Here is a 16210-nt window from a genome sequence, read left to right as displayed (position 1 = left end):
ACTGTTGGGTGCCTTGACTTTGTTCTCCTCCCCCGTTGGTGGCCTGAAGCATTAGAAGCTCAGGAAAAGACCTGCACAGCCAATGGGTGATGGCTCCATGCTGGGGTTCTGCACATGTTTCTCACCACAGAGGTAGGGGTGTGGTCATGGGCTCCTTTTCACCTCGTTGGGTCATGGTGAAGTTTGAGGCTGTAGGTGAATTTGGAGCTAGCAAAAAGGTTGATTCAGACTGTGATATCTGGAGTGCGGGTGTCATCCAGACCAGCTCAAGTTGTGAATGGAATAATGGAAATTAACGGGGGTGAGGAGGCAAGGGTGAGCTCAAGGGTGATCTGTACGAAGAGGCTGGAATTTCATTCTGCAGGTCTAGTATTCCTCCGAAGGTCGTCTGCTTGTCTAAGCCCTGGCCTTTAGCCTTCTCCACCAATTTTTTTCGTACCTAGTAGGACCAACTTTATTCCCAGTTTTCTACACTGTTAATAGTGACAATATCTCTGTTTGTCTTCAGTTGAAGATTTTATTGCATTTTGGGAGAAAAGTTTAAAATTCAAAGCTGGTAGGATGCCTTAGGCAGGTACAGTAGAATCCCCTTCCACCTCGGGGACCAGTGACTTTCCCACAGTTGTCAGACTCTCTGGGCCAGGGAAGCGGCCGTCGATCTGAGGCCAGACACTCAGTATGCTCTTGACCTGTCGTGGTCTGACTGCTCTCTCCCTCTCTCTGCTGTCATGAGGAACTTCTATGTCTGTCTTCTTCTCTGCTCCCACTTCGGCACATTCACTACATGTGACACCAGATTGTCACCAGAATCAGCCTGGGCCTCCCCTTGTCAGAAGGACCATCAGCATCTGACCCCCGTCTTCCCAAGCGGTGCAGTCTCCGGCAGGTGTTACAAGCTAAAATTGAGTTTTGTGGCAGCTGCCCCTGGCACCTCAGAGCCAACCCTGCACGCGGGGACCAAGGGGAACAAGGCAGAGGCTGCCGGTCACAGTCCTGGGCTACTGGCCACTCCTCCCCCTGCAGAGTGTGGCAGCTTACAAGGAAAAGTTGTTTTCTCTAACTTGAAAAAAGGTGTCTCTTTCCCTTGCTTGTTTACCCAGTGTTCACCATTTAAAAATAATGCAGCGTCTTCATTAGGGGTAAACTTACAAAACATTACTCCTACTTGCACATTTCTGTAGGTGCCAACACACCTCGGCAGGCCTTCAGACAACAGTCACCTAGCAACAATTTCTTCATACATTAAACGCTTTCAAACTCTCACATTTCTCTTCATGAGAGCTGTATATTTTACCTTTTATTTCCTCCCTGCAGCCTAAGGAAAGAGCAATCAGGAAAGAGAATGTCTATTCGACTTAATCATAAACTATCAGTTTCAAATAACTGATTTGAAATGTATAAATGTTTTCCTTAATAGTTCGTTAATCCACTTGTGACCTTTTATTTTAGTGGCCAGGTGTTAATTGGGATTAGGTTCCAGTGCAGGGGACAGAAACACCAAAACACAGTGAGTTTAACCAGAAATGAATGGGTGCCTGTGGTCCTGGGCTGGTGTGGTGGCTCTGGGGCCACTGGGGACCAATGGCTGTCCGTCTTGATTGATTTACCACTTTCAGGACCAGCGACTGTTTTTGTCTGAGATGGCTGTTGGAGGTTCGGGTTTTGGAGCCTCATTTCAGGCACCAGGAAGAAGGAAAGAGAAGCAAAAGCCATGCTTCCTTACTCCATGGCGACTTCCCACAAGTTTTGCCATTTGCTGTATTCCACTGGCTAGAATTGTGTCCCATGGCCACTCCTTGCTTTAAAGTAGTCTTTGTTTTGTGCCTTCATGTGACCAATTGATCTTAGGGTTTTCTTCGCTGGGAAAGAAAAGGGTGGAACTTTGGAAGACACTTGATAGCGCCTCCTGTAGGTCAAATATTAAATTTCAGGCAAGCCGCAGAATTTACATTTCATCCTGAACTCTTATTTCTTCCTGAAGAGCAACTGTTCTGTTTTCTTCTTTTGAGAGCAACAGATAATTTAACAGAGGTGAAAATGCAAACAGGATCCAAGTTGTGCTGTTTAGGAGGTTTAAACAGAGTTCTAGAGGATTACACAGAGTTTTAATGCCCATAAACAATATTGAAACAAGACTGTGCTATTTGTCACCCTGAGGAATTTGGAGGAAGGCCCATCTTGGTGCCCATCCAAGGGCATTTTCATTAAATGTTCTATTAAAAGAATTTCCCATGAGCTGTGTGTCGCAGCAGGGAGGCCAGGTTGAAGAGTGCTGATCATTAAATTAAACCCGTTTAAACAGGAATGTGTGCCGAGAAGCGTCTGGGGTTGATGTGAGTGCTTAGTGACCTCATAGTTAATAGTTATATTCGGGTTTAAAGACAAGGAGCCTATCAATCTTACCCCAGGATGTGCTTCTGGGCCTTTCTAGCTGCCTGTTTCTGGGGTCAGCATGATCATGCCTTCGTTGGTTGAACACCTGCTGCTGGTTCAATCAGGGCAGTTCAGAGGTAAGTGGATGCCTCTTCTTTAGCCTGGAGATGTGCTTTATTGATCTGGGGTGACTCCAGATGGTGACATTTGTTCAAGGTTTCCCCAGGGGATTCTTGCACTCAGCTAGGCTTGAGGACCAGTGGGTTAAATGCCTCTAAGTCAGACTCCTAAGAGTCCATCTCTTAGGGAAGGAGCATCATCAAATTAATATTAATCCCTTGAATAACTTTCCAATATTTGAAAGGTGGCTCAGTCCAGCCATTAAATAATTCATAATTTTATGTTTCTATTTTGGAAAATTCAGTAGCAGCTATAAGATTTGGAGTCATATCTATGTGTTTTCCAAACTCCATTGGGTCAATTGATAGCTGTGCAATTGGGACCAGTTGCTTAATCTTTTTAGGTTTTTGTTTCCTTATTTGAAAAACAGGATAAAACAATATCTTTTGGGTTTATGTGATGATTAAGTGAATGATTTGGAAAAAATGCTTAGTGACATAGTGATTACATCTGAATAATCCAAGAGCTTATAAAATATTTTTATTCCACAGTTATATTTTTATAGCATGTCTTTAAGATTGATAGGCCAGATGTCATTAGTACACTGGTGAGAGAACTTATAAGATCAAGACCTCACTCTAGGTAATCATTGAGACTTCCCCATGTGGGGAGCCCATCTGCTCTATACCCGATGAGAATGTGAGGTGTATTTAAATACGGGGCATAGGATGGCAGGTCATGTGCAGAGAAGGGACAGGGTAGAAATGTAAGGCAGGATAATTGAAGCAGGGGTTGCATATCAACCACCAAGTCCATTTCTCCATGTTCCATCTTAGAGCATCGTAGGATATTTCTAAACCTCTTGCAGTTATTGTGATTAGATGACAGTTCTTTCAATTGGAATGTGAGTAGAAATGACATGTGTCACTTCTAGGTCTGGACCTTAATTTATAGGGATACTTTCCAATTCCTACCAGATGGGAACTGCATGTCAGAGTTTCACCTTTGATCATGCAGAAAAGAATGTCCTACAGAATCGTGGAGCCACAAAGTGGAAGAATTCTGTGTCCTGAATGACAGTCCTGATGTGAGCTGTCCTAGGTCTCCGGGAAAGGGCTACGTGAACTTTGTTATTGAAGCTACCATGCTGTTAGATTTCTTTGATAGCAGTGTACAGGCTTCATCTGATGCATTCTGTGTGTTAAATCCTAAATTAGCAGGCTTTTTTTTTTTTATAGACAATGAGTCTGCAGCTCAGAAGTTCTCAAAGCAAGGTTCCCTGGAGTGGCAGCCTTAGCACCTGTGAATCTGTTAGAAGGGTAGAAGGGTAAAATCTCAGCCCCCCCCCCCCCCAAGGCCTTTAGAAACTTGCAGGTAGAGCTTGGTAGTCAGTGTCTTAGGAACCTCTCTAGGTTATTATGAAGCAGATTTAAGTTTGAAGAACACTGTTGTGAGGGGCAGGGAGGTCAGGATGGGTTAGGAGAGTTACCCAAAGAGGCTAGTACTGCTTAAAGAGAATGTCCACTGGGCTCGAATCCTGGCTCTGCTACTTGCTCTCTGGGTGACTTTGGGAAAACAGCTTCTCTGTTCTACTCAAATTCCAATTGAAAGAATTGTCATCTAATCACAATAACTGCAAGGGGAATAATAATCAGACAACAATCCTAGGGTTGTCAGGAGGATCAAATGAGTCAACATGCAGAATGCATTTACAGTGGTGCCTGCCACTTAATGTGCTACATGTAATTACCATGTAAGCGATGAAGTTACGTTGAAGAGTGGGGAATTGACCCACACCAAAAAAGGTGTGGAGGCAGGCCACGTAACTTGGCTCTGATGACAGGTAGATTACACTCCACAGTTCACCTGTATTTATTGACCTTAGCTCTATGCATGACATACTCTTTAGTGCTGGGATGAGTGAAGGGGAAGACTTCATAGGTCTGCTGAAGGTTTTATGGATGGGTTTTTTGACTGCCAACTCTGGCCTACACTCTACAATCTTGAAATGATCTAATATCCATAATTCCAGGCAATTTTTAGTCAATTTCAAAATGTGGTTCTCAATTATTCTCATATACATCAGAAGACACACCAGGGGGCCAGAGTTACAAAGCACAAAGGCATTTAACTGCTTGTCTATCTGATTTTAATGTTCCATAAAAGCTATTTTTTATCGAAAAATCTGAGCTTTTACATCAAGTGATGATTTGACATTAATGCATATTCCTCTCAGAAGTAATCAAAGAACTGAGGTTTTCTATCAAAGCACCTGATTGCACTTTAAACTTTATTTTTCTATGGCATTGCGGGAACGGAGAATTCTTCTCATGATTTAGGAACGATTATGCACGTACTCTATATATAGTAAGTGTACTATTCCACCGTACCCTATATATAGTAAGTGGCAAGCTGAGGCTGTGCTGTGGTAAACCAATCACCCTAGAGACCCCGAGTTTCCCTCGGAGGTACAGTTCAGCACTGGAGCTGGGACAGGAAGAGGCCTTGCTAGTTTATTTGAGACTAATGTACACAGAAGAGACCCTAGGATTTCATTTCCTAAGCAAAATTTAGTCAAATATTAGAAACTCTGTCCTCATATTGCTTTCAGATCCAGCAGACGCTGACTTTCCTGTGGGATTGATCCTTTTTCTTATTAGAAGCTCAACATCTGTTCTTTGGCGGCTGAAGCAAAATGTGGCTAATGGATTAAAAAGAAGAAGAAGGAGAGGGAGAGGGAGAGGGAGAGGGAGAAGGAGGAGAAGAAGAAAGAAGAAAGAAAGGCAACTCGAATCAACAGCAGCTTCAAATCTCAGCAGTTAGGAAGTAGCACTCTGTGACTTGGCATCCAGAGAACTTATATTCTGAAATAGAATAAAAGAAAAGAAAGGTTTAGGTTGAATATCAGAAAAATTGAGAAGAACAGCAAATGTTGGAAGAAACCAAAAGCCTCAAGGGTATTTAAATATACACCTGGACTCAGATGGAAGCAGGCTAGAAAAAGAGACTGGGAGACAGCTGTGGGTCAGCAGCAAGAATCACCCTGTGACCCCAAAGAGGATCTCCCCGTTATTTATATGTGAATTTTCTAAACTTTTTAGGAAAATTGGGTACTATGGTAAACGTTTACTGTTGTATTGTGATTAAAATTATGCACAAAATATTGGATGTGTTTTTAATCCTTTTCTCTTTGATCTTCTCCAAGTGCACTTGAACCATGATGAATATAATAATGTCCTATTTATAAAAAAAATGTGAAGATTGAACCTTTGTCTTTGTGGAGGAGAGATTTCTTTTCAACTTGCTGTCTCATGGCTCCTCCTAGAAATGAGCCATTGTTATTACCGAGGAGAAAACACCACTTAGTTATTTAACTACACGCAGGGGTGCATGAGAGACGGAGCAGGTGTTTTACACAGTCACAGCTAATCTGTCCTTTTGGCAAATGTAGGTAACTGAAAGCTTATCCCTTTTTTTCTATTTTATTAAACGAGAGAGAAAAATTCAGGTGAAATTCACTAATGTTTGGTAGCCAGCCCAGCAGCCTCTGTGCTGATTTGTTCTGATTTACGGCTTTGAGGAATAACTGTGCAAGCTCCTGAGTTTGGTTAATACAGGCTTTGCTTTTCAATTAATTTAGGATTTCAGACACAGTGTAATTCCAGTGTTAACAACCCAGTGTTACCAATCAAAACAGAAATCTCTTCCTGATCCCTGCTAGTTTGCAAAGTGGAGAACATAGAGGATTATGACTTACCTCTTTGTACATTCTCGGCAAGCTGCAAGTTCCTTTAGACAACACCCACATCAGCCAGCCCGAGGCCCCCACCTCCTGCCTCCTGTCTCCTGTCTACTACTGCTCTTGCTCAGTTCCACCCCAAATGGGGGCTCACCGTGGGACCCCGTGCTCCGTCTGATTTCCGCTTCTTGAATTGATTCATTCTCATCGGTTCTAATCCCCTCTCAAGGTCGGTTCCAAAAGCCATGTTCCCTATGGAGCTTCTCCAGTTCCCTGCTGCTGCGAGCCGAGTCTCTTGTCCCTGTCCAGTGTTTGTGTCATAGTCTGACTTTGTCTTGGCTTCAGCTTTCCCTTTTCCTCCTGTAGAAGATACCAAGGGAGAGACCAGATCTTATTCACTCATTGCTATGCATCATTTCTGTGTGGCATTAAACCATCCTCAATAATGGAGCGTACAGTCTCTATTTTGGGCCCTGGGTAGGCACAATGAAAGACTGTAAATTACTACCCCGAAAACTCAGTAGTTGGTTGGGTAGTTAAGACTTGTGCAAGGATAACTGTTCCATGGGGAGGAATGAAGAAAATTCAAATGAGAAATGATAAATGCCATGAAATAGTCACAGAATGGAAATGCCATTATGTGATGGGTAAAATGTGGGGTAGTTGGAGCAGGCATGAAAACCTTCCGGAGAAATTGTGAGCTAGAGCATGAAGGACACTGGGGACAAAGGAAGGAAGAGATGGGGAAGCCAGAGTCCCAAAATTCAAAGAGATCTGAGGAGCAAAAGATGGAGCTGGATGAACAGGGGTCTTCAGAGCTCTTGTAGGCTGAGGATATGCTTAGAAATAGCTAAGCAAATCATGGCAAGATAACTTTCCAGGAAGGGTCATTTGGTGTTTGTGTATAAGATAGAAGGTGGGAGGTGAGGAGGTGAGGAGGTGAGGGGGATTGGTGAGGTGAGGAGGTGAGGCTGGTCACGTTAGCATGCTACCAATATGGCGTAGACCTTCCCACATGAGTAGGAAGAGGCTCTCCCTGTCAAGAGCAACAATTATTTACACGTACATAACAGTAGAGATGTTCATGAAGGAGTCGTTGTTTCACAAAAGACTCACACAAAATTCCTTTAAGGACAGTGAGCTCTTCTGGTGAGTACAAAGTTATCTTTGTCTTTCACAAAACTCATTCAGGAACAACCGGAGAGCAGTTTGAGGAGCATCTGTATCTGCTTAGAAAGTGTCTTGAGCAGAGTTCTCCACTGCTTCCCTTAGAATTTTAGGCTTTCTCAGAGGTCTGACCTTCAGTGATCTCAAAAGTGGATATTTTAAGCTTCACGGAGGTAATCAGGACAGTGTATACATTTATAAAACAATCTTACAGATATTTTTTCTTAAAAAGCATTGCAGTGACTTCTTTACTTCCATAAGATATGTGAGCTTCACAAGGCCCACACAGCCATCTGTCTTTCTTGATTTCAGATAATTTCCATCTATTCCAGGACACAGGGGCAAAGGATGCATGTGCATATGTGTGCATGTGTGCGTTACAGAGAGCACGGGAACAAACAGGACACACCCATGATTTAGGTTGTATTCTCCATTTCTACTTTTGGAACAATTTCCTTTCTTTGGGTTCTGTATAGTTAGCTATTTAGCAGAGCTATTTGCTTTAAAGTTATTATTTTTAAAACAAAAAAATTTCAAACCTTTTTTTCCCCCTCTTTTAATAGCACAAAGCAGCTTGGATGATTATAGCAAACTTTCAAAGTCATTGCCTCCAAGTGTCCTTTTCACGGTAGCAGGATTTTCACAGTAGCAGCCCTGAAATCTGACTATTAAAAGAGTTCTTGCTAAGAATTGTGAGAATTGTGTCCTTACATATTCTGAGAGTGTTATGGTTTGAATTTTGTTCTCTCAAAAGACATATTGAGGTTCCTACTCTTGTCTCCCTTGGAACTCAAAGTACGGCCTTAGTTGGAAACAGAGTCTCTGTATATGCACTCAAGGTAAGATTGTCACATGATTGTGCTGGTATAAGGAGAGAGGGGGCACAGAGACACCAGGGAGAAGACAGACTTGGCCATGTGTAATCAGAGGCCAGGATTGAGGTGATACCTGTAAAAGCCAACTGTGCTAAATATGGCCAGAACCACTGGAGGGACACGCTCTTCCCTGGTCTTCAGAGTCACCGTGGTCCTGCTAACATTTACATCTTGGATGTTTTGTTTCCAGGACTGTGTGAGAGAACATATTTCCAAAGTTTCAATCCTTCCATGTTTGTGGTACTTAGCTCATGGTCACCCTAAGAACTCAACATGGAACACAGGACTTCAGCTATGTAGGTGAGTGAACCTAACAATGTTATGGCTGATGATGGTTTCACCCACAATGGATGAGGAGAGCATGTTCCTCTAGGGAACATGTCCACCATTGATTGTCCTTGCCATGGCCAGCCATCTAAAGGAGAATTGTCAAACGATTAACAGTATCAGTCCACATTTACTCAGCACTAAGTTAGTCCAGTCTTGTCAGAACTTGATGTCTGTCAGCTGATTTCATCCTACAGCTACCTGTGTGAGGTGAGACACCTTTGACAGGTGAGGAATCTGAATAGTGTGCCCAGAGTTACAGAGCTGGGGGAACTATGGTCTGAACTCAGTTTGACTCCAGAGCCTGCTCTTGTACCAATTGTTCCCTTCCTGTTTACTCCTTCCAGAATTCTACCATGTGGTACTTTTTTAATTTTGGAGGGGTAAAGACAGAAGGAAGCGAACGACCACTGATGAGCCCCATTGCGAGTACACGGTGTGTGCATATGGTGCACCTTACTTCATTCCTTAACATTCAGTCCTTCCAGGTAGTTATTCGTGTGACCCAGAGACAAAGAGACTGAGGTCACACCGAGAAACCTGCCCTTGGTGAGTGGTTTGCAAGTGATTTGAACCTGAAACCAATAAACAGCATTATGTGCAGGGTGTACCTTCTCTTTATAATAACCTTGTAAGGTAGGTGCCTTGGGGAGACACAAGAATGAAGTAGCAGAAATGAAAAGAAAGTCTAGAGTGGGCTTTGAGATAGTCAGGGACCACCACAGGGACAAAGGGCAGGTGCTGTCCTGAGACCTTAACTCATGACCAATATGTTCCCCATTAAAAGTACCACAGAAACTGAAGGAGCCCAAGCCCCAATTATAACAGGGACGTAGAGGCCACCTGGGCTAAAGTGCCGACTCTTCACTTGGGCCTGCAGGTGCCCTGTGGGTAGCTGGAAGCAGGACAAATCTTGGTATCTCTGCCTTCATTTTCCATCTGTGCCCTTTGCCTTCAATGTTGGATCAGATTCCTGCTCAGCTCTGCACATAGGCATGCTAATCATTTAAGGAGTGTTGATCTAAAACTGCACCCTTTCCAGGCTGAAGACATCAAGACAAGACTAACTCAAGTATTTTCAACAGATCGTCAACTGCCAGCTTTCACAACATCCTGTTCCAGATCCTTGGAGTAGCCTAGAAGTCTCTAGAACCACCTAGAAAAACCAGAACTGAAGTAATGATCACCAGAACCTGGTCCATCCCAGCCACCCCATAAAATGCCTGTCACCTCCCTGTTGGGGGCTCAGCTTGATCACTCTCTCCCTCAGGGCTGTCCCCCGTCTCCTGCAGGTCAGACCCAGCAATTAAAGCTCCGCCTGTATTCTGGTTCCTTGGCCCAGCGTCCTTTCTGTCATCCCTGGGTAAGAAGTTCCTGCGTCAGTTCCAGCTGCGGAAGGCAGTGCCTGCCCCAGGGAACCAGCAGGATGTAGATCTATCCATTAGGCTGGACTTGCTTTGGTTAAGAGAGAGGGTGGGAAAACAGAAGAAAGGGCCCAGCCCGGGATCACAGTAGCATTGCATGAAGGAGAGGAGATGAAGTGCGTGAGGATATGGCTCCTGCTGACTTCTGGAGAGCATGATTGATCTCCAGGTAGTCAAGCTGCTTTCTCTGTGCTTCTAGGTCAGCTTGTTCATGGGGCCCGGTGGAGGCTGCCATGTGCAGCTGGTGGGGTGTGCAGCCAGTGCTCAGGACTAAACTGTTCAAGATTCGGAGCCCACTGGCTCTTGCAGGTGCTTGGGTTGCCTGCGGGCCCTTTGGCCATGGAGGGAGGTCCCTGGTATCAATGGTGGTATCAGCATACCTGGAATTGTCATTTTCCAGGAGAGAATCTGAAACTTACAGAGCGTCAGCACCTTGTCTAGGTTAAATAGTAAATAAACGTCAGCTCTAGGGCACGAAGTCGGGTGTATCTGGAGTGTTAAAACATGCAGCAGAACATAGCAATGCTCTCTCTTGCATGCACGAGTTTCCATGGGCCTTACTTTTGCAATTTGTACATAAGCAGTTCCTTCTTCTGTTATTTAAACTTTGTAAGAAGAGATTCCAGAGAGCTTGTATAGTGGAGAAGAACATCAGATGTTGGCCACACGAATTAAGAAACTACTTCTGATAATTTTAGCTTCTTTGTCTGACATTAAAAATCAGAGATTTTTTTCTCTTTCTACCCCTTTGTCCCAGGCCCTTAAATGATTGTAGAGTTTTTCTGGATATGCTTTAGTGTTCAACTTCTTTCTTTCACAAAAAAACTTGTTAGGGGGAAATTACTAAAACATATATCATCTCATAAACCTATGGTAGCTCACCACTGCCAACAGCAATTACTTCTGGCCTCCATGCCTGTGAGGCATGGTTTGGAGCATTTTAAATACCCAGATGCTCATGTTTCACTCTGGATAAATACTCTTAAGCTGGGTAGTTAGTGGATAAGTTATGTATATATAAATAATTTTAAAATTAGATATGATTATAGGTACATGATAAGCTCATCGCCCACCCCCACCCCCAATCCCACATCACAGGGCATTCATGAAAATCCAAAGTCCCCACGCCCAGGTCTGAGGAGCAAGTTTCTGCTGCAGTTTCTGTTCCTTTACAGCAGGCTTCAAAATGCTGGATAATGGCTTTCATAGGAAAAACTTCACAGGTGAATCTGACCACTGCAAATACTGATTTGCAAATGAGGGCCAGACTCCCTGAGCTGACTTCCAAGGATCTGATTCTCCAGGTCAGATGTCTTCAAGACCCTGGTGCTTTTCTCGCCTTGTTATCTGAAACTAGTATGTCCTAACCCCTGTGTCCTGCCCATTATTATTATTATTTTATTCTTCCTGCATTCACTTAAAATACAGTCCCTTTATGGAAGTATCTTCTAATCTATTTTTATTTTGACTTTTCTTTGTCATTTTTCTTGACACTTTTCAGAGCACCAATTTTATTCTGCTTGAAAGGATTCAATGACATTGTATCTTATGCTCATTTAAACTCACCCGAATACAATGTTAGGTCTTCCAAAGAGACAAAGGAGAGACAGCGGATGGTGGGAGTGGGGACCTGTTGTTTCTGTGGTCAGAATCAGTCCTCTGGTGCTTCTTTGGTCTTGGTCCTGGTGAGGCTCTTGAAGTGCAGCCTGATTGGTGTTCCCAGGACTGGCCGGCTGTGGACACCCACTCTCCTAGCAGGTGCTGGTCCAGTCTTGTCTCTGTGTTTGGCTGTGTGCACACTGTGTGCCGCGGTGATTCCCTCATTTCTTCGTGGTTAGTTGGGAAAGGAAGTAACTGCTACAAACAGCCTAGTGCTTGGGGTTGCAGGTGCCTGAGTCCTGCAGGTGCCTGTGCTTGGGTTTGAATCTTACCTGTATGGAGTCCCTGGGTGGAATGGAGAGCCCAGGATAGCCCCTTTTTATACCCGCTGCCCTTGTGTTCTGACCAGTTGTGGCTTCTTTCACTCTCAAAAATACCCTGGGTTGGATGACAAACTAGATTATTGACATCTTCTGGGGAGACTTCCTTAGTCTCTTTAAACCCTAGCTTTTAAATCTATAGAATGTGGAAAATATTTACTTAAAGGATATTTCTAAAGCATGAAGAGTAGCACTTTCCAATAAGCAGGAGCCGTATTCCTTCCCTCTTAGTTTTCACTTGGTGGGGTGTTGCCTAAGCTGTACAGTCCTGAACTTCACCGACAACTGGAGCTGTGCCGACTCATGCAGTAAATGCCCTGCTCACAGCAGTCACCTTTGACCCCGGAAAAATGCCATGATGACTAAATTGTTTTGTTAGATTGTTAGAATGAGGCATTACTTCCACATGTCAAGATTTCTCTCTCTCTCCCCCTCCATACATACCATACATACATACATACATATATATATATATGGTAGGTGGGGTGGGAGAGAGAGACTACTTTCTCTTTCTCGCCTATCTACAGATATATCTGTGTGAATAAAAGCACGAGCTTATAAGGTTTTAATATGAATGTTCCTGCTCCTTACATAAGGGCTCTTATGCTCTGTAAAACATGGGCAAGCATGTGCAATGTTCAAATAATCTCAAGAATAAGGACAGCAAGATAGCATCCATCTTTTATGGCTTTGTAAGCCCAACTCTCAGACGTTTTTAGAGTTAAAAGAATTGAAGAAATCAGAAGTTAAAATTACTTACACCCAAAGAAATACTAATTAGTTCTTGGATTTAATAGGATTGGGGATTGAAAAGTACATTTTAGGAAAACCCCATACATAATACAAGGCAGAAGACAAGACAATGAATAATTAGGTAACAAGTACAGTAACATAAAACTTCATATGCATTTATAGATTTTTAAACTTCTTATTAGACCTTGTAATTGGTGGAGAGCCTGAGCTGTAAGAAATGAAGCTCACTTAAATAAATATCTATGGAGCTGAGAACACACATGCTTTGCTTTATAAACCCTGCTCTGCAGGCCTCCGGAGCTGAGGTACCATGTAGAATGCAGATTCATGCAGCACCTCAGAGATGCATGTCATTACTCTTCCCACCTTGAGAGTGGAGTCTGTCAATCAACAAGCTTATTTTGCAGGTCCTGGAGGGGAGGCATGACATATTAAGTTTTACTCCCTCTTATTCTTGGTAACACTTGATCTCAAGTGCCCATTAACCGCATGTTCAATAACTCAGTCTGAATTATGATGAAGGAGCTCTCTGGGGGGCTTAAGGCTGGCCCCAACCAGCCACTGCCATTAGTCCACAGAATGAACCTCTGATCATAGCCCAACATAGTGAAGCCCCCCCCCCCCAGACCACCTTCTGGGAAACACAAAACACCCACCCACAGGGAGGATCAGAGGAAACTCCTTTGTTCTCTGGTTCTCATGCAGCGTCACCTGGGCTGTCTTAAGCAGCAGTGGGCGACACCTCCTTTCTTCTTTCTGTAATGACATATGTGGCACTTCAGCCTGGGATTCAGATCTTAATTTTTCAGTTCTTTTTTCATGTCATGATAAAAAGTTCTGGGGAATATATAGTGTCAGGTTCCTTTCAGATTCATCATTTCAATATTTTCATCTGCTGCGACTGTTTAATTAGGAGAAACTCCTTTTGGTAGGCTCCTTTTGTATAACTTTAATGAAACTGAAGAGCATGAAATGTGGTTTCCCTGCTTTTAAATGAAGCTACTTTTATAGAAATAAGATGAGAAATGGAGAAATTGTTGAAGTCACAGTGCATGAAATTAAGAGAGCCCAAACTGTATTGGCAATAGCGCGTTTTTCCCCCCTGCTTCTTCTTAAGTTGATGTTTTTGAAGACCAAGGTTGTAGTTGCTAACAAACTGGGCTGATGCTGTTCTCTTTTTTTATTTATTTCTTAAAGTTCATAGGATTCTGACAGACATGCCTCTAAGGATTCAATTTGTTGTTGTTTAGGAAAATCGTATGAAGCAAACTACATGTGATAGAGGGCTATTTTCAAACAACAGGAAAGTGAATTAACGATGGCATCTAGTTATGAGGTAAAACCTGGAATTGTGCTGACTCTCACGTAGAGCACAATTCAATGCATAGAATTGAAACAAAATAATCACAGAAAATTTTCAAGTAACTTACGCTATAATCATAAGCCATGTAGTAAGAGGCTACGCCAACCAGTGAGGTGTTGGTATGTGGGTATTCTAGTCTCCATCAAATTTTCTATCATACTCTGATATTTCTACAGATATGAAGAGAGGAGACAAAGCAGCAGAAATTTTCTCTTACATTTAATCAATGCAATAACCACTTAGGAAATTTAAGCAACAAATTCAGGAGGCCCACATTGCCTTGTTGTACAATTCAGAGTAACTCAATAATCAGCAAAATTATTTTGGTAGGTTTTGGAACTGCTTCTAAGTGCCAGTTAAAAATTATGAAGATATTGAGTGAGATTTTCCTGCTGATTTAGAGTAGGCGATTAGTGTTCTAAGCTGGAAACAAAGAGGCATTAAGTACCTTCACGTTTAGAGGAAGAGCTTCCAAGAGCCAGTAGCACCCAGAAAACCCCATCAGGGATTTTTAGCAGAGGAGCCTGACTTGCCTTCCAGCCCCCTCACTCCCCACCCCTCTCTGCATGAAGGAGAACCGGGGGCCAGGATTCATAGGCTTGCTTTTCAGACTGCCAGGGTCTCCTTTTCTCACGAGGAAGCTGGGCACTAGTTGGCTTTGACGCCCCCCATTTTGCTCTTGGGGAGTCAGGAAGTGATGGGGGCAGGTATGGAGCCAGACATACCTTCCTTTTGGTGAGAAGACTCTCCAAGGCACCCTAGTAAACTGAATAACAACTGCCAGAGTCAGCACATCCAGAGGGTATAGATGGCCGCTCAAGGTGAGGCAGGAAAGCATCTGCAACCAGCTCGGAGCAGGCGGCAGCCCCAGTGGTCAGTCAAGAGGACTCTGCCCCTCCTTATCTTGGCTCCCCTCTACTCCAACCCCAAAGAAGACGTGCATTGACAGGGTGGAATGAAGTAGGGTCCCACGCCCTGCTCCACCCAAAGATGTGGAGGAAGAGGAGGAGAGCTGACCTTGCCCTGCTCTGTTCCCCGGGTTTCTGCAGCAACTCATCTTGGCCAGGGGCCCCTAAGACAGAGATGAGACTTGAGAACTGCGATATGAGAACAGTTTTAAACCAGATATCGAGGTAATAATTTTGTGTGAACTAAAATGCAAAAGACTTACTAAAATGTTGGACCAAACAAGTTGAAAGAAATGATTAGGGAAAAGAGTAGTCTACGTTCCAAACGTCAGCTTCTGTTTGGTTCCTTGGATCACGTTTGATCTCTTTTTGAAATTTTCTTTTGAGTTTAGGGTAAAGCTACCGAGGCAACCCCTCTTAAAATTACTAAAATTAAGCACGCAAAAACAAATACTGACTTTTTTTTAATAACCAAAGCCTACCCTCTGGTTTTCCTGACATTAAAGCACATTATAAAGATTCCCTAAGAGATTAGATTTCTGGAAAAAGCAAATAGCAACAGCAGCTGAAAACAACAACAAAAACTTTGACAAAATAACACTCTGCCTTCTTTATTTTTAACAAATTACTTTCAATGGTGCAAAATTAAGTTTATAGTGTTTTAGTTATCTTTCTAGAGGATTAACTTCCTGTTGTAGCTCTGGTTGATGAATTTCCTGCCCTTTTGCGTCTGTCTGGTTGAGGTTTATAGAGAAGCAACTCAGGCAGAGACTTGTGTGTGGGAAGTACTGGCCAGAGCTCTCTGGGTCCACACCCAGAGGAACTGGAGGAGGCAGGATTAGGAACCAGACTGCAAGATTCGATCATAAGGAGAGCGGAATCACTTTTATTACTCTCCTAAAACAGAGCCAGACCAGTCTTGGGGGCAAACTGTCCCTGGAAAGGCTGGACCTCAGTGAGCTGGAAGCTTTAGTGGTTGATACTCCAGTGTACCAGTGAACGGCTCTCCAGAAAATAGGAAAATACAGTAAATGACATTTATAGTGTTTGCCAACGTTCATGGTGTAAATACTCCCATGGTGGCTGGTTTCAAAACACTGTCACCATGTCACTGATCAGTACTTGCGCAGAGACCCTTGAAGTTAACTCTGGGGAGGCTCCAGCATGGAAGTAGTCAGTGCC

The sequence above is a fragment of the Spermophilus citellus genome, assembly GCF_964194105.1.
Source record: "Spermophilus citellus genome assembly, chromosome: 8".
Taxonomy (NCBI): domain Eukaryota; kingdom Metazoa; phylum Chordata; class Mammalia; order Rodentia; family Sciuridae; genus Spermophilus; species Spermophilus citellus.
This window is presented reverse-complemented; position numbering follows the sequence as displayed.